General features: G+C 38.9%; 1 protein-coding gene across 18 annotated transcripts in view; it reads left to right on the forward strand.

The window, feature by feature from the left end:
• ZNF169 (zinc finger protein 169) overlaps positions 1–24393 on the forward strand; it is a 159478-nt gene that overhangs the window by 44757 nt on the left and 90328 nt on the right. For 12 of the 18 annotated variants that reach the window (XM_064579356.1, XM_064579357.1, XM_064579343.1 and 9 more), the window contains 2 exons: positions 5277–7307; positions 14428–14571. The exons of 4 other annotated variants lie outside the window; for them this stretch is intronic. The gene's annotated coding sequence lies outside the window, so the exon portion shown is untranslated. The remainder of the gene's footprint in view (positions 1–5276; positions 7308–14427; positions 14572–24393) is intronic. 2 more of the 18 variants (XM_064579344.1, XM_064579350.1) reach the window with 1 other exon arrangement.

The raw sequence follows: 24393 nt of genomic DNA on the forward strand, positions 1-24393 counted from the left end.
ATTTTTCATAAAATCTACTTTAACATGTAATGTGCTTATTATTATTTTACAGTAATTATTTTACAATTTTCTCAGTCTTAATTTTTAATGTGTAAATAGTGATAGACTTAACCCATTTAAACAGAAATTCTTTGGTATCTTCAATAATTTTTTAAGTGTCTAGAGGAGTCCTGAAACCAAAAAAGTTTGGAGCCGCTACTCTGGAGATCACCATATACATATGTAACTTATCGCTGTCTACCTTTAAAATATAATATGTTGTTTCATGGGCAATATGGGAACTTTATACAGGGTATTTCTAACTGGCACCCTCCCATACTCTGTGTCTTTGTTGTCATATATGTTACTTCACTATAGACTAAAATCCTCATGTTATGTTGCTATTTTCACTTATACAGTTTAGGAATCCATAGACTAGGTGTGCTGCTCAGATCTGCCTTTAAGAAAACACTCACTGTTCAGCTGTGAGAAGTGCAATTATTTGAGAGCCTCTGGTTAAAGAACATCCAGGACCTGCCTCAGCTTTAGAACTGAGGTCATGGTTCCTTAGGCAGCCTGCAGCTGATGAATAAGCATGGTGGGCTGGCCAGGACTTGACCATTCCAGCACAGTGCATGGCTTCTCTGGTGGGTTTGCTTTGCTATGGAGCTCCCTATTAGACTGGCTAAAATTTCAAAAGAACTTCCTGCCAAATCCTGCTCCCTTTCCCATTCCTTTCTCAGATGTTCAACTTACATTGTGGTCTAAAGGCTTCACCTGCCAAATTCTGAGCCCTCTTATCTTTCAAAGACATCACCCTCAATAAACCTCTTGCACTCCTAACTATCTTGTCATTAACTTTCTGGAAGATCCAGCTGACACAATGGTATGTCTTTCAAAAAGATATTACTTTGTCTGGTGTTTCATTTCTCCCTGTAGAACTGAGTTTCTCTCTGGTATCCTTTCTTTTTTACCCTAAAGGACTTTTCACATCTTGTATAGGTCTGGTGTACTAGAGACAAAATCTTTCAGCCTTTGTCTGATAGTATCTTTATTTTGCCTTCATTTTTGAAGAGTATTTTCACTGGATATGGAATTGTAAGCTGACAGTCTGTCTTTCATCTCTTCAAAGATGTGCTTCCATTGTCTTCTGGCTGTCATTGCTTCTGATGAGATGTCAGTTATTTTTCTTCTCACCGTTCCTGTACATGTATTATGTCTTTTATTTTTTTTCCCTGGCCGCTTTCACAATTTTGTTATCTTTTGATTTTAGCAGTTTGACTAGACTGTGACTATATGTGGACTTCTTTGCATTTATCTGTTTGTGTTTCATAGGTCATGTTGGATTCATGGGTGGCTATATTTCACTAATTTTGTTAAATCTTGGCCATCATATCTTCAAATATTTCATCTGTCCCATTCTTTTTCTTGTACTTCAACAACACATAGGTTAGACTGATATTGTGTCACATGCTTCAGAGGCTGTATTCCATTTTTAAAAAACAGCTTTATTGAATAATAATTGACATGTAATAAATGACACATATTTTAAACTTTTTTTATTTAAGTTCAATTTAATTAACATATACTATATTATTAGTTTCAGAGGTAGAATTTAGTGATTCATCAGTTGCATATAACACCCAGGGCTCATTACATCAAGTGTCTTCCTTATTGCCCATCACCCAGTTGCCCCATTCCCCCACCCACCACTCCTCCAACCCTCAGTTTGTCTCCTAGAGTTAAGAATCTCTTATGGTTTGCCTCCCTCTCTGTTTTTGTCTTATTTTTCCTTCCCTTCCCCTATGTTCATCTGTTTTGCTTCTTAAATTCCACATATGAGTGAAATCATATGGTATTTGTCTTCCTCTGACTGACTTATTTCATTTAGCATAAATAACACATATTTAAAACATACACTTTAAATTTGATAAAGTATACATTAAAATTTGATATAAAATTTAAAATTTAGTAAGTTTTTACATATGTATGCCATACATAAAACCATCACTCCATCATCTCCAAATGTTTCCTCATGCCCCCTCAATTTTAGCCATTCCAATAAGTGTGTGGTGGTATTTATTGTGGTTTTCATTTGTATTTCCCTAATGACTAATGATCTTGAGTTTCTAATTCATGTGCTTATTTGTTATCTGTACATCTTCTTTGGTAGAATTTCTGTTCAAACTTTTGCCCATTTTAAGAAATGAGTCATATGAGTCCTTTTTAATTGAGTTTTGAGTGTTCTTTCTACATTTGGATATGAGTTCTTTTTCAGATATTTGATTTGCAAATACATTTTTTTTCCCAGCCAGTGGTTTCTTTCCTATTTTTCTTAACAAGGTCTTTTGAAGATCAGAAGTTTTTTATTTTGATGAAGACCAATTTATTAATTGGTTTTCTTATGGATCATGCTTTTGATGTTGTATCTAAGAAATCTTTGCCTAACCTAAGGTCATAATGATTTTCTCTTGTGTTTTATTTATAAGGTTTTGTTGTTGTTGTTCCTTAAGCTTTTTGTTTTAAGATAATTGTAGATTCACATGCAACTTCAGAAATAATACAGAGGGATCACAAATACTCTTCACCCATTTTCCACAGTGGTAACATCTTACATAATTGCACTACAATGTCACATCCAAGAAATTAACATCAGTACAACCCATCAGCCTTGTTTAGATTTCATGTTTTCCAGGCCCTCATTTGTGTGTGTGTACATGTGTGTGTGTAGTTTTATGTGATTTTATCACATGTGTAGATACATGTGACTAGCACCACAGTCAAGATACAGAAGAGTTTCATCATAAGGATCACTGTCCTTTTATAGCCACAGCTACCTTTCTTCCTCCCTCTTCCTCATCCCTGATAATCATTAATGTGATCTCCATTTCTATAATTTTAGCATTTCCAGAATGTTATGTAAGTGAAATTATTTTTTAAAAATATCTAAAAATAGGGGCACCTGGGTGGTTCAGTCCTTAAGTGTCTGCCTTCGGCTCAGGTCGTGATCCCGGAGTCCTGGGATCGAGCCCCACATCAGGCTCCCTGCTCAGCCAGGAGCCTGCTTCTCCCTCTCCCACTCCCCCTGCTTGTGTTCCCTCTCTCGCTGGGTATCTCTCTCTCAAATAAATAAATAAAATCTTTAAAAAATATATTTTAAAATAAATAAATAAAATATTTAATTATTTCAGTGAGAGAGAGAGAGTGCATGAGCAGGGGAAGGAGCAGAGGGAGAGAGAGAGGGGGGAGGCAGACTCCCCATTTAGTGTGGAGCCCGTCCCAGGGCTCAATCTCAGAACCCTGAGATCATGATCTGAGCTGAAACCAAGAGTTGGATGCTCAACCAACTGAGCCACCCTGGTGCCCCTAAGTGAAATTATTTGTATGTTACCATTTGAGGTTGGCTTTTTTCACTTAGCATAATTCCCTTGTATCCATCCAAGCTGCTGTGTTACTATTGATGGCTGAGTAGCATTCACTCATTGTTCCTAGTTTTTGGCCATTAAAAATAAAGCTGCTGTGAACATTTATGCACATGTTTTTGTATGAGTATAATTTTTTGTTTCTTTGTGATAAATACTACAGAGCATGATTTCTGGGCCATATGGTAGGGACATACTTAGTTTTATAAGAAACTGCCATATTCTGGGTGCCTGGGTGGCTCAGTTGGTTAAGTGACTGCCTTCAGCTCAGGTCATGATCCTGGAGTCCCGGGATCGAGTCCTGCATCAGGCTCCCTGCTCAGCAGGGAGTCTGCTTCTCCCTCTGACCCTTCCCCCTCTCATGCTCTCTCTCTGTCTCATTCTTTCTCTCTCAAATAAATAAATAAAATCTTAAAAAAAAAAACAAACACTGCCATATTCTTTTCCAGAGTAATTGTATCATTTTACATTCCCAATAGCAATGTATGAGCAATCCAGTTTTTTCACATCCTCCCCAGCATTTGGTGTTAACACTACTTTTATTTTGCCTGTTTTGATAAGTGTATAGTGATACCTCATTGTAGTTTTAATTTGTATTTCCCTAATGGCTAATGATATTGACCATCTTCTCGTGCTTATTTGTCATCTGTATATCTTCTTCAGTGAAATGTTTTTTTTCTTTTTTTCTTTTTGACCTTTTTATTTTTATTTTTTTTTTTTAAAATATCTTCTTTTTTTTTTTTTAAAGATTTTATTTATTTATTTGAGAGAGAGAATGAGACAGAGAGCACGAGAGGGGGGAGGGTCAGAGGGAGAAGCAGGCTCCCCGCTGAGCAGGGAGCCCGATGCGGGACTCGATCCCGGGACTCCAGGATCATGACCTGAGCCGAAGGCAGTCGCTTAACCAACTGAGCCACCCAGGCGCCCTCTTTTTGACCTTTTTAAAAATTGGGTTGTTTGATTTTTTTTTGCTTTTGAGTTTTGAGATATTCTAGATACAAGTCTTTTGTTGAATTTGTAGTTTGAAACTATTTTCTCCCAGCTGGTAGCTTGCTTTTTTATTCTCTTTTACAGAGTGAAAGTTTAAAATTTTGATTGTGTTCAATTTATGAAAGTTCCTTTTTATGAATCATGCTTTTTGTGTCAAGGCTAAGAATTCTAGGCCTAATCCTCCTTGTCTTAGGTCTCAAAGCCTTTTTTCCTTTTTTTGGCTTCAGGTGTAGAATTTAGTGACTCATCACCTACATACAACACCCAGTGCTCATCACAAGTGCCCTCCTCAATACCCATCACTCAGCCCCTCCCCCACCCACCTTCCTCCACAACCCCCAGTTTGTTCTCCACAGTCAAGAGTTTCCTATGGTTTGCCCCCCCCACCTCTCTCTGTCTCCCCCTCTTTTGGTAGAAGTTTTATGCATTACATTTAAGTCTGTGATCCATTTTGAGTTAGTTTTTATATAAGGTGTAAGGGTTAGTTTGAGATTCATTCCCTCCCTCCCCAGGAATGTCCAATTGCTCCAGCACTGTTTGCCAAAAAAGCAAATCTTCCATCGCAATACTTTTGCACCTTTGTAAAAAATCAGTTGGGTATTTCAAATAGATCTATTTTGGGATCTCTAGTCTCTTCTGTTGATCTATGCATCTAACCTGCTGCCAGCCCCACACTGTCTTGATTACTGTAACTATATAGTAAGTTCCCACTTTCTTATTCTTTTTAATTGTTTTAGCTATTTAGGTCCTGTGCCTTTCCATTTAACTTTAGAATAAATTCACAAAACCTTGCTGGGGTTTTGCTAGGAATTGCATTGAACCTAACAATGAATTTAGGTAAAATTGACTTTTTTTTTTTAAAGATTTTATTTATTTATTTGACAGAGAGAGACACAGCGAGAGAGGGAACAGAAGCAGGGGGAGCAGAAGAGGGAGAAGCAGGCTTCCCGCCAAGCAGGGAGCCGGATGCGGGGCTCTATCCCAGGACCCTGGGATCACGACCTGAGCTGAAGACAGATGCTTAACGACTGAGCCACCCAGGCACCCCTAAAATTGACATTTTTACTGTGTTGTTTTCCAGTTCATGGTCACTGTGCGTCTCTTCATTTATAGGAGTTCTTTGATTCTTTTTTATCAGCATATTATAATTTTCATCATACAGATCCTATACATGTTTAATTAGACTTATACCTAATTATTTCTGTTTCTTTGGAAAAATTTTAAATGGTATTGTGATTTTAATTTTGGTTTCCAAATGTGTGTTGTTAGTATATAGAAATGCAATTCATTTTTGTATTTTATTTTGTATCCTATAACTGTGCTGAATTTCTGCTGTACGTTTTATACTTTTGGGTTTTCTGATTAGGTCTATATTCTGAATTAATTTTTAATATGGTGGGAGGTATGGACTGAAGTTCATTTTTTTTTGTTTTGCATATGGGTATATAATTATTCCAGCCCTATTTATTGAAAAGATTATCCTTTATCAACTGAGTTGCCTTTGTATCTTTGTCAAAACCCAGTTTTCTGTATATGTGTGAACCTATTTCTAGACTCTCAATTCTGTCCCATTTACTATTTGCCTATCTTGATGTCAACACCACACTGTCTTGATCGTTGTGGCTTTCTAGTAAGTCTTGAAATTAGATTTTCTTAGTCTTGAAATTACAACTTTGTTCTGTTTTGTTTTTTTTAAGTAGTTTAGATTCTTCTAGATTTTTGCATTTCCATATGAATTTTAGAATCAGCTTGTCAATTCCTAAAAAAAATCTTCTGGTATTTTGGTTGGAGTTTTAGTGAATCAGTAGATCAATTTAGGGAGAATTAACATCTTTTTAAAAAAAATTTTTTTTTAAAGATTTATTTATTTATTTATTTGAAAAAGAGAGAATGAGAGAGAGAGCACATGAGAGGGGGGAGGGTCAGAGGGAAAAAAAATTTTTTTTTAAAGATTTATTTATTTATTTATTTGAAAAAGAGAGAATGAGAGAGAGAGCACATGAGAGGGGGGAGGGTCAGAGGGAGAAGCAGACTCCCTGCTGAGTAGAGAGCCCGATGCGGGACTCGATCCCAGGACTCCAGGATCACGACCTGAGCCTAAGGCAGTGGCTTAACCAACTGAGCCACCCAAGCGCCCGAGAATTAACATCTTAATAACATTGCACCTTCCTATACATGAACAAAGTATTTTTAAAATGTCTTTTTTTTTTTTTTTTTTTTAAGACAGGGAGGCGGGAGGAGAGGGAGAGGGAGAGAGAATCTTTGCACCCAGCATGGAGCCCAACACAGGGCTTGATCTCACAACCGAGATCATGACTTAGAGCCGAAATCAACAGTTGGATGCTTGGGGAACCTGGGTGGCTCAGTCGTTAAGCATCTGCCTTCAGCTCAGGTCATGGTCCCAAGGTCCTGGGATCGAGCCCTGTGCCAGGCTCCCTGCTCCATGGAAGGTCTGCTTTTCCCTCTCCCACTGCCCCTGCTTGTGTTCCCTCTCTTGATGTCTCTCTCTTTCTGTCAAATAAATAAAATCTTTAAAAAAAAAAAAAAAAAGAGTTGGATGCTTAACTGACTGAGCTACCCAGGTGCCCCTTAAAACATCTTTTAAAAGCAATGTTTTGTAGTTCTAGATCTTACAGATATTTTTTCATATTTATCTGTCAGAATTTTGTTTTTGGTGATATTATAAATATTATTGTGATAAACTTAATTTCTTTTTTTTTAAATTTTTTTTTTAAAGATTTTTTTTTATTTATTTGACAGAGGGAGAGACAGCGAGAGAGGGAACACAAGCAGGGGGAGTGGGAGAGGGAGAAGCAGGCTTCCCGCGGAGCAGGGAGCCCGATGTGGGGCTCGATCCCAGGACCCGGGGATCATGACCTGAGCCGAAGGCAGACGCTTAACGACTGAGCCACCCAGGTGCCCTGTGATAAACTTAATTTCTGATCATTCTTTATAAAAATGTTCATTATAAAAACACATTTAAAAGAATCTTTTTTGCAAGTTGCTAAACTTATTAGTTTCCTTGGAATTAATCATTGGATTGTCTACATAGATGGTCATGCCATTTGTGAACAAAGACATTTTTACTTTTTCCTTTCCATTTTGGATACCTTTTATTTATTGTTTTGCACTTATTCCACTGTCCCCCAATTCAGCATTGAACAGAAGTGGTGAGAGTGGACATCCTGGGCACCTTGTCTTGTTTCTGCTGTTAGAAGAGAAAACTTTCATTCAGTATGATATCAACTATAGGTTTCACAGGTTGAGAAAGTTTCCTTCTGTTCATAGTTTGCTGACAGGTTTTACAAATTATGAATGGATTAGACTTTATCAATTACTTTTTCTGTGTCTGCTTAAATGATCTTTTTTTCCCTCTTTCAAGCTTATCAATATGGGGTTTTACATTGACTTTCAAATGTTAAGTGAATGGCATTTCTGGGATAAACCCAATTGTTTTTGATGTATTATTATTCATTAAAAAATCTTCTTAACACTATTTTTCTACTCTTTACTTTTTGTGTTTCAATTTGACTACTTTCTGTTGACTTATCTTGAGTTTATCTATTCTTTGCTGTATCATGCTGGTAAGTCCATTGAAAGATTTTTTTCTTCTCTGATGTATCTTTTATTTCTAGCATTTCTTTTTGAAGAAAAAAAGCTTTCAACTGTATGCCAAAATTCCCCACTGTTCATGTCGTTCTCTCTTTCCACTAGATTCCTTAAAATAGTCAGCTGTTTTTGTTATTTTAGTTTCTGTTTGTTTGTTCCACTATCGGGGCCAATTCTGGGTCAAGAGTCCTTCCTTTGTTGAAGCTGACAGCTGTGGAGGCCACTGCCTCCTATTTCTTGTAAGATCCTGAGTGTCTTACAGTCCCTTCAGTCCTCCCACTGTCCCCCAGACTTCAGCAAATGCTGCCTGCCCCCTTGGCCAATTCTCTTGTCTCCCTGACCTGTCCCCATTCTGTGGACCACCACTGCCCCATACCCAGTGTAATGGCCACAGTTCCTGTGGAGTTCTTCTGTTTTCCTTTTTTGTTCTAGGTTTTTCAGCCATCTGTGAGTGTCTGTGCCTCAGAGGAAGTCTCTTTCAGCTCTGTTGCTCTACCCCCAGTCTTTTTTTTTAATTTAATTTAATTTTATTATATTATGTTAGTCACCATACAATACATCATTAGTTTTTGATGTAGTGACCCATGATTCATTGTTTTTGTATAACACCCAGTGCTCCATGCAGTACGTGCCCTTCTTAATACCCATCACCGGGCTAACCCATCTCCCCACTCCCATCTCCTCTAAAACCCTCAGTTTGTTTCTCAGAGTCCATAGTCTCTCATGGTTCATATCCCCCTCCGATTCCCCCCCTTCATTTTTCCCTTCCTTTTCCTAATGTCCTCCATGCTATTCCTTATGTTCCACAAATAAGTGAAACCATATGATAATTGACTTTCTCTGCTTGACTTATTTCACTTAGCATAATCTCCTCCAGTCCCATCCATGTTGATGTAAAAGTTGGGTATTCATCCTTTCTGATGGCTGAGTAATATTCCATTGTATATATGGACCACATCCTCTGCCCCCAGTCTTTCTCAAGAGCACTCAGTGAAAGCCTGTTGAAAACAGCTGTGCGGGGGCACCTGGGTGGCTCAGTCGTTAAGTGTCTGCCTTCGGCTCAGCTCATGATCCCAGGGTCCTGGGATTGAGCCCCGCATCAGGCTCCCTGCTAGGCGGGAAGCCTGCTTCTCCCTCTCCCACTCCCCCTGCTTGTGTTCCCTCTCTTACTGTGTCTCTGTCAAATAAATAAATAAAATCTTAAAAAAGAAAAAGAAAAAGAAAAAGAAAACAGCTGTGCAGTGGCTGTAAGCTCCCTTTACATCTGGTGCTACTGAAGGTTCTAAATTGTCAAAACAGCCCCCGTTTGGCTTTCAGAAAGTCTTCCTACCCATATCTATGGCACCCTCCTCCTCTTCATGCGGCTCTTGCAATGATAAAATAACTGGGGTACCTTTTCTTTCAAGAGGACTCTGTCACTTTCTATATTTTAACTTAGTAGGTTTCTTGGTGACCTCAGCTTTCTGATGGGCTAAACCATCATTTTGTTGTTGTTATTTCAAATTTTTGTTTAAATTTTAGTTAACATATAGCATAATATTGGTTTTGGGAGTAGAATTTAGTGACTCATCACTTATATATAACACCCAGTACTCATCATAACAAGTGCCCTCCTTAATACCCATCAGCCATTTAGCCATCCCCCCCCAACCTCCCTCCATCAACCCTAAGTTTGCTCTCTATAGTTAAGAGTCTCTTATGGTTTGCTTCCCCCCCTCTCTTTTTTTCCTTTCCCATCATTTTTTTTAAATCTATGATTTTGTAGAGTATTTGGCTTTTGTTGATGTTATTGATCTTAAGGGTAAGAGAGATAGTTCCCCATGACTTTATGTCCTAATCAGGAATGGAAGATCTTGGTGTCTCCTGAGTCCCAGTCTTAATTGATGCTGAGGTCCAGGGACATTGCCACCCCGTCATCCTGCCATCCTTCCCTTTTGCTTAAGCTGAGGAGGGTCTGGTTGACCTCCTCCCCACGAGCCCTGACTGATAGCAGTGGGAAAGGCACTGTGGAACGTTGCGCAGGAGTGGCATGACCCTCTACCAGAAACGCCTCTGCTTCTCTTCTTGCAAAGCAGGGAATTTAAATTCTGCTCACAAATCTCTCAGGAGATTCTTCTGGAATAATGGATGTGAATGAGCTCTATAACATGTACAGTCCACAGACATATATTACTGCTAATGATAAAGTGCTTTTTTCCTGCAGCTTCAATAACTGTGGAGCCTTGGTCTTCTCTCCATTGGTACTTCCATGTTTTGGTTCAGGGCCATCACTTGAAGTTTAGTATCTATAGATGTCCCAGATGAGCACTTTAGGCATCTGTGCTATTCTTATTATGATGTGGCCTATGGATTCCTGCTACCAACCCTTACCAGCTATGTGGTGTTAGAGAAATAGTACAACATCCAAAAGCCCCAGCTTCTTTATTTGTAAGCTGGAGATAAAAATAGCATATAATCCCAGAGTAATAGTAAGAATTAAATACTATGTTTGTGATGTGTATTTGTCACACCAGAAGTGACCTGCCAAGGCCATGTTGTTGGTTTGTATCAGGACTAGACTGGAACCCGCATCTGGGATGCCTTCGGCATTGTTTGAAATCACCGAGTTCTGTGGTCTCTGAGTAGCTTCCCTGGGCTCTCTGCCTCACCTTTGCCTCGTATTCCAAAAGACCATGCTTTTAAGGTCTCTCTCCTGCCCCCAAACCTTTGCTTGTTCTTCAATGCTAGGGGCTCTCTCTAGATTAATTATCTTAGCATTCAAGTCTCCTGACAGTCCTGCACAAAACTTACCTGTCTGTCAAGTACACCTAATTGTTATGTTTAGCCCATGCATGCTCTGGCTGTGCCTTGAACAGTGGGCAAGCTAAGGACAGGCAAAGACAGAGAGGGCTGTTGCAGGTTGTGTGGGAGAGAACATTTCTAGGGGGAACATAATGGGAGCAGAGGCCAGGGGACAGGTAAGCAAGGTTGCATGTGTGTGAAGCAGGAGCAGGCTACTGGGCTGCATGAAAGATGTGTATTGTAGAAGGTGAGGCTAGAGTATCATCCACAGCTGGACTGTTGGGACCATAAGTGCAGGTCTAGGATACCTGGCTCTTATTCAGTAGGTGAAGAAGAATCTACCAAAGTGGTTTGAAAGGAAAAGACATGGGCATCTGCATTCCCTGCTGGGCATCTTTCTCCTGGTTTTGCTCCAACCATCTCAGAGGTCATTCAGAGTAGATTCTAGATGTTCCCCTCCCTCTTCATGCCCCTCGTGGGCTCTGCAAGACCCAGCCTCACCTACCATCAGGAAGGTAATGTCTGCACACTCACACTGCTGAGACTGAAGACCCAAGAGAGGCACAGACTATGACCACAAGGTCTCAGCTTCTCCTGCTTGTCCACATAGATCTCTCAATGGTTTAGTTTCCTCAACTGTGAATTTGGGTTAATAGCACCTACTTTGGTGGGGTCCTATGTGGATTAAACAAGATAATGTAAGAAAAGTGCATAGCACCGGGTCTGGCATGAAGCCAGCCTCCAGGAGAGCCTTCTGCTCTGGGCTTCCCTTGGCCAGTCTTCCCTCTAGTATGTCCCACTCACAGACAGTGTGGTCTGAGGACACAAAGCAGCTATTCTCCCCTTGTTCAGGATTTGGGCATCGCCTGAGAGGTAAGCCGCCCCATTTCTGCCTTCAGGAAATCACAGGCAACCCATGAGCAGAACTGAGATGACTGGCAGTCCAGGTTTCTAGCTCATTCAGGAGCATGTAGAAGGATAGTTCCTTCCTTCCTCTGTGGCCCCAGTGGGTTTGCTAGGATAGCAGGGTGACGCAGAGGAAGACAGTCTGCATCTAGTGACATCTTGTGACAGCTCTGTGAGTCGCCGCTGGGGAACTTGGGCAGATTTCTCCACTCCTCTGATCCTATTTCTTCACTGAAGTTGGGCTGATGGGAGGGGTCAGTGAGAGAATACAGGAAAAGTGCTGCATATTGGCCAGCCCTGCCAGTGCCCACTGGGGATGGCCTCTTCCCCCATGGATTCCCCATGAGACCTGACTGAGGAGAGGAGCAGTCAGGATGGTCAAAGGCTCCTTCTTGATCGGGGCCTTGCTGTGATCTGGACCTCTGTGATGGGGAAGGAGTTCTGTGACACCCATGTGCCATGTGGCTGTCCATCTTGGGGCAGAGGCAGGGGCACCAGTTCCTTGGCTCTGTGCGAGGGAGGTTCTACAGAGAGTCTAAGCCCAGCACTGTCCAGTAGAAATATAATGTGAATCACATGTGTAAGTTCAAGTTTTCTAAGAGTCGCATTAAAAAGAGTTAAAAAAAAAAAAAAAGGTGGAGGGGCGCCTGGATGGCTCAGTCGTTAACTGTCTGCCTTCGGCTCAGGTCATGATCCCAGAGTCCTGGGATCAAGCCCTGCTTTGGGCTCCCTGCTAGGCGGGAAGCCTGCTTCTCCCTCTCCCACTCCCCCTGCTTGTGTTCCCTCTCTCGCTGTGTCTCTCTTTGTCAAATAAATAAATAAAATCTTAAAAAAAAAAAGGTGGAAATTTTATTGTATTTTATGTAAACCAGTATATCTAAAATATTGTTTCAATATGTAATCAATGTTAAAATATTATTTTATTTATTTATTTGGCAAAGACAGAGATAGCGAGAGCAGGAACACAAGCAGTGGAAGTGGGAGAGGGAGAAGCAGGCCTCCCCACCCCGAGGAGGGAGCCCGATGCGGGACTTGATCCCAGCACTCTGGGATCATGACCTGAGCCGAAGGCAGACACTTAACGACTGAGCCACCCAGGTGCCCAATGTAAAAGTATTATTAACGAGGGACTTTATGTTCTTTTTTCATATTCAGTCTTCAAAATCCTATGAGTATTTTACATGTAAAACAGTCTTAATTAGGACTAGCCACATTTAAAGTGCTCAATAACCATTCTGTGGCTAGTGGCTACCATATTGGACAGATCCAGCATCTAAGACCTGGCCTCTGGGAACAGAGCCATGCTGCCATCTGGTGGTGACACTACCAAATAGCAGCCCGAGCACCCACCCTGGGCCAGGTCCCGCAGGGCACCAAGGAAAAGTTACTGCTTCCCAACCTGGGGTGCCGTCAACCTAGTGTGACAGAAAAGGTGGCATAAAGAACCAAACTTCAGAGGCTACCCTGGGATTTTGAAAAACTGAGGATGATACTCAGCCAGAGAGGAGCGAAGGCTCTAGGAACAAGGAGTCATTTCACAGATGTGGAGATTAAGGGGAATGACCTGCTTGGGGTCATGTGATAAATAAGCAGCTGCCCTGAGGGGAGGAAATCCTTGACCAGGACACCAGCACCTCTCACCTGGACCATGGAAATTGCTAAAAAAAATTCTGTTCTTTTTTTTAAAGATTTTATTTATTTGAGGGGGGGTGGGATGGAGGAGGAGCAGAGGGAGAGGGACAAGCAGACTCCGCACTGAGTGCAGAGCTGATGGGGGTCTCAGTCCCACAACCCTGAGATCATGACCTGAGCTGAAACCAAGAGTTGGATGCTTAATGGACTGAGCTACCCAGGTGCCCCAATAGTTTCTTTTTAAAAAAATAAATAAGAATACATTCAATGATTCAAAATCCAAAATGTACAAAAGCAAAGAGTCTCCCTCCCATCCCCACCACTAACTACCCCATTCCCCTTTAGTGAGGCATCACAAACAATGCCATGATTACCCTGTGCACAAATTATACCACATGTGCAAGTATATCTGTAGAATGTTTCTTGAAATGGGATTACTGGGCCCAAGGATATGTGCATCTGATATGTGCATCTGTAATTTTGATAGCTAAGGAATAGCTTTAAAAAAACAGCTTTACTTAGATATAATTTACATACAATAAATTCATGATTTTTATTGTATAATTTGATGAGCTTTGAAAAAGGTATATAGTTGTGTAACCACAACCATAATCAGAATATAGAACATTTCTGTCTCCCCGTAAAGTCACCTTACGGCCCTTTGCAGTAAATCCCCTCACCACCACCCCCAGCTTCTGACAACTGCTGATGGTTTTCTGCTCTATAATGTGGCCTTTTCCAGAATATCTATAAATGGAATGATACAGAATGTAATCTTTTTTGTCCGGTTTCTTTCACTTAGCATATGGATTGTGTGATTCATCCAGGTTCTTAGGCATCATGTATCAAAGTTGTACTCTTTTTTATTGCTAATTTGTATTCTATTCTATGGGCATATCACAGTTTCTCCACTCACCAGTGGATGCACGTTTAGGTTGTTTCCAATTTGGGGCTATTATGAACATTCAAGTATAAAATCTTCAGTGCTCCTGGATAAATACATAAGAGTAGAATTCCTGGGTAATACAGTAAGTAAATATATAACTTTATGTAAGAAACTGGCATACTGTTTTCTTTAAGAGGTTTTTTTTTTTTTTTTTTTTGACAGAGAGAGAGAAAGCACAAGCAGGTTGAGCGGGAGAGGGAGAAGCAGACTCCCGCTGGGCAGGGAGCCCAATGTGGGACTCGATCCCAGGACCCCGGGATCATGGCCTGAGCTGAAGGCAGATGTTTCACCGACTGAGCCACCCAGGTGCCCCTGACATACTGTTTTCTAAAGTAACTCTACCATTTTGCTTTGCCACCAGCATTGAGAGCTCCAGTTACACAAATCCTTACCAACACTTGGTGCAGATGGTCTTTTTAATTTCGGCTATTCTAGTAGATGCATAGTGTTATCTCACTGTGGCTTAGATTGACATTTGACATGCTACACACTGTCCATGTACTTCTTTGCTGTTTGTATACATTCTTAGGGGAAGCACATTTTCAAATCTTCTGTCCATTTTTTTAAAGATTTTATTTATTTATTTGTCAGAGAGCGAGAGAGAGGGCACTAGCAGGGGGAGCGGCAGGCAGAGGGAGAAGCAGACTCCCCACTGAGCAAGGAGCCCGATGCAGACTCGCTCCCAGGACCCCGGGGTCACGACCCAAGCCAAAGGCAGCCACTTAACGGACGGAGCCATCCAGGCGTCCCCTTCTGCCCATTTTTTAATGGAGCTGCTTGTCTTCTTGAGCTATATCTTTATATATTCTTAGATACATATCCTTTGTCAGATATAAGCTTTGCAAGCATTTTCTGTCTGTGGTCTATTCATAATCTTATCAGTGTCTTTTGATGAACAAGTGTTTTTCATTTTGATGAAGTGCTTCTCTGGTCTTCCTCTCTGCTGTCCTTGGGCTGCTCCTGCTCTTGGCTTCATCACTATGGGGCAAGAAAACCTTTGTTCTGGTTCTCACTGTCTAAGGTGGAATTCTCCTGCATTGGTTCTGGGCTGTGGCTGTTGTCTGAGGCCATGTCTTCCATTAACTGCTTCTTGTCCTAGTCCTCTGTTTTCAGAGAGTTGTCACCTTTTTTGGTCAAGAGATAGTATTATCTTTGTTTTCAGGTTTTGTGTTATAATTTTAAAAACTGATAAAGTCATTGCCCAAAAACCATCAGGAACACACCTGTAGTCAAAGTCATATTTGTTACTCTGCAAAAGGGGAGCACAAAGACCATATGGAACTGTGTGGGGCATCTCAGAATGGGGTAGGGCGGGGGCTGCTATGGGATGTCTGGGGGCTGGAGTTGGGCATAGGATGGTATTGGTAGGGATTATTCAGAATTTATAAATTAGGGACTTAACTATAACAAATAGTGGTCTATTTTTTAGAATGTACAAGTCTCTTTAGGTTACTCTTGGGCTGGTTCATCTGTGGTTCTATCTTAGAACACATTTAGGTCTGTCAGAACAAACTGGTATTACAAGAGTTGTACAGAGTTAGTGATGGACATCATAGTTTTGGTTTGGTAGTTTGTTTTGTGAGTCAGTGTATGTTTTGCAAGCTATGCTTTCTTCATTTTTATCTATTATGGCACTCCTGTGGAGTTTTGATTACTGAAGTGCAGGGCTCAGGAATATAAGATTAAGACAATTTACAAAATAAGTGGTAAAGACCCAGAGCTTGGCAGGGGCTACTGGGGCGAGTGGATGGCTATTTGGAAAAAAATACATTCACACCTCTACTACCTGTATTCATGATTCATACCATATACAATGGATTATAAGTAGATAAAGTGTCTAAATGAATTAGAAGAAAATATGGGAGAATATTTTTATAACGTCAATGTGAGGAAGGTATGTCTAATAAAGACACAAAAGCTAGGACACACTTATACAACAAAAGTATAGAAATAGTAATATATAAACATGTATATAATACATATGTTATTTGTTGTTGCTGGTGCTTTTGGAATCACACCCATGAAATTGTTGCTAAATCCAATGTCACGAAGACTTTCCCCAGCATTTTTTCCAAAAGTTGTATCTTTTTAGTTGTTATGTTTAGATCTTTGATCTATTTTGAGTTAACATTTGTATATGGTATGAGGTAAGGATCCAATTTCATTCTTTTGTATGTGGATAGTTTTCCCAGCACGATTTGGAGAAAGTATTGTCCTTTCCCTATTGAATGGTCTTGGCACACCTGTCAAAAATCAATTGATTATATATGTGAAGGTCTATCTGGACTCTACTGTGTTCCATTTCAGTAATTTATATGTCTGTCCTTCTGCCAGTACCAAATGATTTAGTTACTGTAGCTTTGTAGCAAGTTTTGAAGTTGGGAAGTATGCAATCTTCAACTTAATTCTTATTCCTTTTAAGATTGTTTTGGTGGGGCGCCTGAGTGGCTCAGTCGTTAAGCGTCTGCCTTCGGCTCAGGTCATGATCCCAGAGTCCTGGGATCGAGCCCCGCATCGGGCTCCCTGCTCAGGGGGAAGCCTGCTTCTCCCTCTCCCACTCCCCCTGCTTGTGTTCCCTCTCTCGCTGTGTCTCTCTCTGTCAAATAAATAAAATCTTAAAAAAAAAAAAAAGATTGTTTTGGTTATTTGGGGCACCTTGTAATTCCATATGAATTTGAAGAACAACTTCTCATTCCTGCAAAAAAAAAAAGGCAGTTGAAATTTTTGTAGTAATTGCATTGAATCTCTAGATTGTTTTGAGTAGTACTGCCATCTTAATGATGTTATGTCTTCCAGTCCATGAATGTGGGATATTTTTCCATGTATTTAGGTCTTCTTTAATTTCTCCCAGCAATGTTGTGTAGTTTTCAGAGTATAAGTCTTTTACCTTCTTGGTTAGATTTATTCCTAAATATTTAATGCTTTTAGATGTTACTGAAAATTGAATTGCTTTCTTAATTCTTCTTTGATTGTTCATTGCTGGTATATAAAAACACAACTGATTTTTGTGGTTTTATTTTGTATACTACAAATTTGCTGAATTTGTTTATTAGGTGTACTAACTTTTTTGTGAATTATTTGGGATTTTGTGTAATAGGAACATGTCACTTTCTAAGAGAGGTAGTTTTACTTCTTCTTTTCCAATTTGAATGTCTTTCATTTCTTTTTCTTGTCTAGTAACTCCGACTAGAACTTCCAGCAGTGAAATGGGTGTTCCTATCTTATTCCTGATTTCAGGATGAAAACTTTTAGCCTTTACCATTGAATTTAATATCAGCTATGGGCTTTTCATAAATAACCTTTACCATGTTGAAGAATTTTCTCTTTACTCCTAGTTTTCTGAGTTTTTATCATGAAAAGGTGTTGGATTTTGCCAAATGCCTTTTCTATGTCAATTAAGATGATCATCTTTTTTTTCCTCCATTCTATCAGTGTGATATAGTACACTGATTTTCTTTTTTTAAATTTAAATTCAATTAGCCAAGTTATAGTACATCATTAATTTTTGATATAATGTTCAATGATTCATTAGTTGAATATAACACCCAGTGCTCATCATATCATATGCCCTCTTTAATTCCCATCATCCAGTTACCCCATCCCTCCACCCACCTCCCTTTCCGTACCCTTAGTTTGTTTCCCAGAGTCAAGAGTCTCATATGGTTTGTCTCCCTCAATGATTTCTTCCCATTCAGTTCGCCCCCCTACCCCTATTGTTCTCTGCACTATTCCTTATGTTCCACATATGAGTGAAACCATATGATAATTGTGTTTCTCTGATTGATTTATTTCACTTAGCATAATACCCTCCAGTTCCATCCATGTCAATGTAAATGGTAGCTATTCATCCTTTCTGATAGCTGAATAATATTCCATTGTATATGTGAACCACATCTTCTTTATTCATCCATTGAAGGACATCTCAACTCCTTCCACAGTTTGGCTATTGTGGATATTGCTGCTATGAACATTGGGGTGCAGGTGCCCCTTCTTTTCACTACTTGAAAAAATGCTCCACATTACTTGCCATCAGAGAACTACAAATCAAAACTACATGAGATACCACCTCACACCAGATGGCTAAAATTAACAAGACAGGAAACAACAAATGTTGGCAAGGATGTGTAGAAAAGGCAACCCCCTTACACTGTTGGTAGGAATGCAAGCTGGTACAGCCATTCTGAAAAACAGTATGGAAATTCCTCAGGACATTAAAAATAGAGCTACCTTATGACCCAGCAGTTGCACTACTGGGTATTTACCCCAAAGATATAGATGTACACTGAATTTCTTATGTGAACCATCCTTGCATTCCTGGGATAAAATTCCACTTGGTCATGGTGAATAATCTTTTAAAGATGCTATTGGAGGGGCGCCTGGGTGGCTCAGTTGGTTAAGCAACTGCCTTCAGCTCAGGTCATGATCCTGGGGTCCCAGGATCGAGTCCCGCATCGGGCTCCCTGCTCAGCAGGGAGTCTGCTTCTCCCTCTGACCCTCCCCCTTCTCATGTGCTCTCTCTCTCTCATTCTCTCTCTCAAATAGATAAATAGAATCTTAAAAAAAAATTTTTTTAAAGATGCTATTGGATTTAATCTGCTATTTTGTTGAGTATTTTTGCATCTGTATTCATGAAGAATATTGGCCTCTAGTTTTCTTTCTTTCTTCCTTCCTTCCTTCCTTTCTTTCTTTCTCTTTCTTTCTTCTTCCTTCCTTCTTTCTTTCTTTCTTTCTTTCTTTTCTTTTCTTTTTCTTTCTTTCTTTCTTTTCTTTTCTTTTCTTCTTTTCTTTTCTTTTCTTTTCTTTTCTTTTCCTTTCTTTCTTTCTTCCTTCCTTCCTTTCTTTCTTTCTTTCTTTCTTTCTTTCTTTCTTTCTTTCTTTCTTTCTTTCTTTCTTTCTTCTTTGTCTGGCTTTGGCACTAAAGTAATGCTGGCCTTGTGGAATGAAATAGGAAGTGTTCCCTCCTCTTCAGCTTTTGGGAAGAGTTTGAAAAGGATTGGTATTAATTCTTCTTTAAATGTTTCATAGAGTTCACCAGTGCAGCCAGCTTCTCCAGAACTTTTCTATGTTGGGAGATATGTGGTTACTGTTTCAATCTTCTTACTATTCTATGTCTGTTCAAATTTTCTTTCTTTCTGAGTCAGTTTATGTAATTTGTGTTTCAGGAGATTTGTCTATTCTAGGTTAATTTGGTGTACAGTTGTTCATAGTATCCACTTCTAATCCTCTCTGCAAGATTTTATCTGCAAGATTCATAATAATATGCCCACTTTTATTTCTGATTTTAGTTATTTGCATCTTCTCTCTCTTTTTCTTTGTCATCTTAGTAAGGATTTGTCAATTTTGTTATTTTTTCAAAGAACCAAATTTTAGTTTCACTGATTTTCTCTGTTATTTTTCTATTCTTTAAATCTCTACCCTAATTTTTATTATTTCCTTCCTTCTGCTAGCTTTGTGTTTAATTTGTTCTTTTTCTAGTTCTTGAAGGTGTAAAGTTAGGTTAGTGACTTGAAATCTTTCTTCTTTATAATATAGGCATTTACAACTATGAATTTCCTATTAATTTTGGTATGCTGTGTTTTTGTTCATATTCACTTCAGGATTTTCTAATTTCCCTTGTGGTTTATTCTTTTTCCCATCGATTATTTAAGTGTGTGCTGTTTAATTTTCACATATTTGTGAATTTTCCAGTTTTCCTTGTGTAATTACTAATTTCATCCTGTTGTGATTAGAGAAGATACTTCATATGATACTTTTAAAACCTACTGGGACTTACATTGCAGCCACACATATCATCAGCTCAGGTCATGATCTGATGTTCTATCATGGTTCAGGTCATGATCTATCCTGATGTTCCAAGTGTGCATTAGAAGAATTTGTATTGTGTTGTTAGATGGAATATTCTGTATATGTGTTAATTTTAGTTGGTTTACTGTGCTGTTCAACTCCTCTATTTCCTTACCTATGGCTAGTTGTTTATCTATTATTGATAGTGGAGTATTGAAATTTTCAACTATTGTTATAGAACTGTCTGTTTTTGCTTTAATTTTGTAAATTTTTACTTTGTATATTTTGAGGATCTGTGATTAGGTACATACATATTTATTATTTTACATTTTTTTGTTTTATTGAAACTTATTATTAATATATAATGTCCTTCTTTGTCTCTTATAACCTCCCATCCAAGTATTAACCAGGCCCGACCCTGCTTAGCTTCCGAGATCAGACGAGATCGGGCGCGTTCAGGGTGGTATGGCCGTAGACTGTCTCTTATAACCTGTTTTGATTTTTTCTACTTTGTCTGATATTAACATAGCAATCCCAACTCTATTTCAGTTACTATTTGCATAGAATATCTTTTTCTGTCTTTTTCCTGTCAAAGTATTTGTGCCTTTGGATCTAAAGTGAGTCTCTTGCAGAAAACATAGAGTTGGATTATGCTTTTTAAAATCTGTTCTGCCGGGGCACCTGGGTGGCTCAGTCATTGAGCGCTTTGGCTCAGGTCATAATCCCAGGGTCCTGGGATCGAGGCCCTCATTGGCCTCTCTGCTCAGCAGGGAGCCTGCTTCTTCCTCTCCCACTCCCCCCTGCTTGTGTTCCTTCTCTCACTGTGTCTCTCTCTGTCAAATAAATAAAATCTTTTTTTTTTTTTAGAGATTTAATCTCTTTTTTTTTGAAGATTTTTATTTATTTATTTGACAGAGAGAGAATGAGAGAGAGAGCACATGAGAGGGGGGAGGGTCAGAGGGAGAAACAGACTCCCTGCCGAACAGGGAGCCCGATGCGGGACTCGATCCAGGGACTCCAGGATCATGACCTGAGCCGAAGGCAGTCGCTTAACCAACTGAGCCACCCAGGCGCCCAATAAATAAAATCTTAAAAAAAAAAAAAAAGCCTCTTTTAGGGGGTATTTTAAAAAATAAATAAAATAAAATCTGTTCTGGGGCACCTGGGTGGCTCAGTCATTAAGTGTCTGCCTTAGGCTCAGGTCATGATCCTGGGGTCCTGGGATCGAACCCCGCATCGGGCTCCCTGCTTGGCAGGAGGTCTGCTTCTCCCTCTCCCACTCCCCCTGCTTGTGTTCCCTCTCTTGCTGTGTCTCTCTCTGTCAAATAAATAAAAAATCTTAAAAAAAAAAATCTGTTCTGCCAATCTCTGTCTTTTGATTGAAGAGTTTAATCCATTTACACTTAAAATAATTACTTAGGAGTAACTTATTTAAAGAGTGACTTTTGCTATTTGTTTTCTATATTCCTTATAGACTTTTTGTCCTTCATTTCCTCCATTATTGCTTTCATCTGTGTTTAGTTGATTTTTGCAGTGGAATACTTTTATTACCTTATTTCCTTTTGTGCATAATCCTTATTCTTGTATCAAAATTATAAAAATCTAACTTGAATTGGTACCTTAATTTAACTTTTTTACCATACCAAAAAACCTCTGTTTCTATATAGCTCTACTTATTTTATGTTATTATTGTCACAACCTATATTTTTATAAATACCATAGATTAATATGCATTTGCCTTTTAAATCATGTAGAAAATAAAAGGTGGAGTTACAAACCAAAATTAGAATTATACTAGCTTTTACAATTGCCCATGTATTTACTATTACCTGAGATCTTCATATATTTTTTCATATAGCTTCAAATTACTGTTTAGGGTTCTTTTGTTTCAAACTGAGGGACTCCCTCTTGCTTGGCAGGTCTAGAGTTCCCTCTCTTGCTGTGTCTCTCTCTGTCAAATAAATAAAAATTAATTAATGTCCTCAGTTCCTATTTATCTGGGAATGTCTTAATTTCACCTTCATTTTTGAAGGGCAGTTTGTATGGATATAGAATTATTGGTTGACAGTTTTTTATTTCAGCACTTTGAATATTTCAACTCACTGCCTTCTGCCTTCCAAGGTTTCTGATGAGAAATTGGATAATTTTACTGAGAATTTCTTGTATGTGATGAGTTGCCTCTCCTTTGTTTTTTTCATGATTCTTTTTTTTTTCATTTGACAGTTTGATTATAATGTGTCTTATGTGGGGTCTCTTTGTGTTTATCCTACTTTTAGAGTTAATTGAACTTCTTGAATTTGTAGATTCAGGTCTTTTGACAAATTGGGAAGCTTTTAGCCATTCTTTCTTTCTTTTTTTCCCCTTGTTTTATGTTTCATGTTTTCATTTTTTTACTTTAAAATTGTTTTTATTATGTTATGTTAGTCACCATACAGTACATCATTAGTTTTTGATGTAGTGTTCCATGATTCATTGTTTGCGTATAATACTCAGTGCTCCATGCAATACGTTCCCTCATTAATACCTACCCATCACCAGGCTAACCCATCCCCCCACCCCCTCCCCTCTAAAACCCTCAGTTTGTTTCTCGGAGTCCATAGTCTCTCATGGTTCATAGCCATTATTTCTTCAATTATTCTTTTTGTCATTTTCTTTCTTTGGGATTCTGCAATGCATGCATTGTTCTGCTTGATGGTGTTCTATTGGTTCCCATAGGTTCTATTCACTTTTGTTCAGTCTTTTATCTTTCTGTTCCTCAGACTTTATCATTTCAATGTTCCTATCTTCAAGATTGCTTCTTGCTCAAATCTGCTTTTGAACCCCTCTTGTGAAATTTCCATTTTAGTTACTATAATTTTAGTTCCAGAATTTCTTTTTAGTTCTGTCTTTATATTTTCTGTCTTTTACTGATATTCTCATTTTGTTCATACTTTGTTTTCCTGTCTTTGTCCATGCTTTCCTTTAGCTCTTTGAATATCTTTAAGAGAATTTTTTAAAAAGTATTTTTCTAGTGAGTTTGATGCCTGTGTTTCTTCAGGGCCACTTTCTGTTGATTACTTTTGTTCTCTCAAATGGGCATTTTTTCTTTTTCTTCATGTGCCTTGTGATTTTTTTCTTGTTGAAAACCAGACATTTGACTCTTATAATGTGGTAGCTTTGGAAATCAGATTCTCTTTCTTCCCTAGGGTTCGCTACAAGAAAACCCTGTTCCCCTAGCCAAAGGACTGAGAAAAATATGGCTTGAGAGGATAGCAAAAAACTTTAACAACATGTATCTTACCCCAGCCAAACACCATTAGGACTCTCCCTCTCCACCATGGAGTTAGTGGGCTGAGCAAGAAGTTGATCTTACACCCAACTTCCACTCCATGTAGCAAGTGGTGGCACTCTTATTCCCTTATTTCTCCTTTATTTTTGAAGGATAATTTCACAAGGTACAGAATTATGGGTTGGTATTTTATTTCTACCAACACTTTAAAGTATTTCAATTCACTCTCTTCTTGCTTGCATGGTTCCTGAAGAGAAGTCAGATATAATTCTTGTCTTTGTTTCTATATAGATAAGGTGATTTTTTTTCCTATGCCCTCTTTCAGAATTTTTTTCTTTATCTTTGATTTTCTGTAATTTGGATTATAGTACCTCCTGCTTCCACTAAGCAGAGGATGAAATATTAACTCCTAACTTGGTGACACTGACACTACTGACAAGAACTTCAAAGTAGCAACCATAAAAATGATACATTAAGTAATTATAAATTCTCTTAAGACAAATGAAAAAATAGAAAATCTCAGCAGAAAAATACATAATCTTAAAACAAACAAAAAGAACTGAAATACAATAACTGAAATTAACAATTCATTGATGAGCAAAACAATAGCTTGGATGTTAGATGGAAGAATTAATGAAGTCAATGAGAGATAAATAGAAACTACACAATCAGAACAACATAGAGGAAATAGAAATGAAGTAAAAATAGAAATGAAAAAGAATGAACAAGGCCTCAGTTTTGTGGGACAATAACAAAAAAACCTTGGTGGTAAGCAATCAAGAGGAGGCTGGTAGCCATATGAAAACAACAGCTAATTGTAGGCCAGCTAGTTTACTAGAGAAAACCAGGGGGAAAGACAGTTAAGAAGAACCTTCCAGGGGTTAGAACAAACCTCAAATACTGGCCCCCCAAAATAACTCTTCCTGAATTTAATTACATCTGACTGTGGGGCAGTTTTTACCCCCCAGAATTTGTTAAAAACAGTAGAGTGATAAACAGCATTAGTGAAGCTTAACAGATGGGTGTAATACCAGTAAAGGGGAACAACATAACAGAGAGATCAGGGAAGATTTTCC

The sequence above is a fragment of the Mirounga angustirostris genome, unplaced genomic scaffold (assembly GCF_029215605.1).
Source record: "Mirounga angustirostris isolate CCGP_5_RB_7025 unplaced genomic scaffold, mMirAng1.0.hap1 SCAF_15, whole genome shotgun sequence".
In the NCBI taxonomy this organism is placed as follows: domain Eukaryota; kingdom Metazoa; phylum Chordata; class Mammalia; order Carnivora; family Phocidae; genus Mirounga; species Mirounga angustirostris.